Here is a 2,208-nt window from a genome sequence, read left to right on the forward strand (position 1 = left end):
TGGAGGAGGTGTGTTGGGTCATTGTCCTGTTGAAAAACAAATTATAGTCCAACTAAGTGCTAACCAGATGGGGTGGTGTATCACTGCAGAATGCTGTGGTAGCCATGCAGGTTAAGTGTTCCTTGAAATCTAAATAAATCACAGACAGTGTCACCAGCAAAGCACCCCCACACCATCACACCTTCTCCTCCATGCTTCATGGTGGGAACCACACATGCGGAGATCATCCGTTCACCTACTCTGTGTCTCACAAAGACACGGTGGTTGGAACCATAAATCTCAAATTTGGACTCCTCAGACCAAAGGACAGATTTCCACCGGTCTAATGTCTATTACTCATGTTTCTTGGCCCAAGAAAGTCTCTTCTTATTATTGGTGTCCTTTAGTAGTGGTTCGACCATGAAGGCCTGATTCACGCAGTCTCCTCTTAACAGTTGATGTTGAGATGTGTCTGTTACTTGAACTCTGTGAAGCATTTATTTGGGCTGCAATCTGAGGTGCAGTTAACTCCAATGAATTTATCCTCTGCAGCAGAGTTAACTCTGGGTCTTCGTTACCTGTGGCGGTCCTCATGAGAGCCAGTTTCATCATAGTGCTTGATGGTTTTTGCGACTGCACTTGAAGAAACCTTCAAAGTTCTCGACATTTTCCTGGATTGACTGACCTTCATGTCTTAAAGTAATGATGGACTGTCGTTTCTCTTTGCTTATTTGAGCTATTCTTGCCATAATATGGACTTGGTCTTTAACCAAATAGGGCTATCTTCTGTATACCACCCCTAACTTGTCACAACACAACTGATTGGCTCAAACGCATTAAGAAGGAAAGAAGTTCCACAAATTAACTTTTAACAAGGCACACCTGTTAATTGAAATGCATTCCAGGTGACTACCTCATGAAGCTGGTTGCGAGAATGCCAAGCGTGTGCAAAGCCTCCATCAAGGCAAAGGGTGGCTACTTTGAAGAATCTCAAATATAAAATATATTTTGATTTGTGGTATGGACCGAGACACTACTGCATGGAGAGTTTCCCTCTAAGACCCAGGAGAGGGCTTTCATCCTGTACCAGTTCATAGCTGCCTACCTACTACCTGTCATTACCATCTCCTTCTGCTACACACTCATGTTGAAGAGGGTGGGCCAGCCGTCCGTTGAGCCAGTAGACAATAATTACCAGGTATGGAGAGACTATTACTTTGGGTGTTTCTTTATGACTTAGTTTAAAACATCAATAGGTGCACTCCTTTGTCAAGGTTACACAATGAAAGCATGAGTTCATATTTGGATCCCTTCCAATTTGCAGGTATACTACAGTATGTCATTAAAAACCCTCAGCCGGTGACCATGTTTTGAACTACATTCAGTATAGGTCATTTCGAAGCCCGTCACAGTAGTAGTGAGTTAACTTCAACATTTCTACTACAGGTCCACCTGTTGTCTGAGAGGACCGTCACTCTGAGGAGTAAGATCTCCAAGATGGTGGTGGTGATTGTCCTCCTATTCACCATCTGCTGGGGGCCTATCCAACTCTTCGCCCTGTTCCAGTCCTTCTACCCCAACTACAGGGTCAACTACACTACCTATAAGATCAAGACATGGGCTAACTGCATGTCCTACGCTAACTCCTCCATCAACCCAATCATTTATGGCTTCATGGGAGACAGTTTCCGCAAGTCCTTCAAAAAGACTTTCCACTTCCTGTTCAAACACAAAGTGAGAGACAGCAGTGTCACGTCACGCACGGCTAATGCAGAAATCAAGTTAGTTGCTGCAGAGGAAGGCAACAACGAAGGGAAATGAGCCTTGGGCTGAGTGAGCTGCTGGGGGCAAAGCTGTTGGGGATTCAGTTCACATTGGCACACAAACAGAAAAACACATGATAGACTGCTGCGAATGCACACTTTCAGAAGGCAATGACCCCCTGCTGGCAGCAGCATTTTAAAATGGCATTTGATGTGTTGTTTGCAATTCTACAAAAGCTGACTGATCCTGCTCTGTTCTGATATCACAGACAATGAAAGGACATTGTAAAAAATATATAATGTTCACCACCTAGGCAGAATGCTCAGAATAATATGAAAATAATACAATTAAAACAATAAAAGTTATTGGAATGAAATTATATGAAATCTAATAGACACTATGGTTACAAGAGCAGTCCAAGGTGACCTCAAAATGGGTTTGTGGACATTTTGTTATCAGATGTAC

The 2,208-nt window shown here is 43.1% G+C and overlaps 1 pseudogene; it reads left to right on the forward strand.

Moving 5' to 3' along the window:
- Nucleotides 1–998: 998 nt before the first annotated feature.
- LOC120019843 lies at nt 999–1,800 on the forward strand (annotated as a pseudogene).
- Nucleotides 1,801–2,208: the final 408 nt, after the last annotated feature.

This window comes from Salvelinus namaycush, chromosome 25, assembly GCF_016432855.1.
Source record: "Salvelinus namaycush isolate Seneca chromosome 25, SaNama_1.0, whole genome shotgun sequence".
Taxonomy (NCBI): domain Eukaryota; kingdom Metazoa; phylum Chordata; class Actinopteri; order Salmoniformes; family Salmonidae; genus Salvelinus; species Salvelinus namaycush.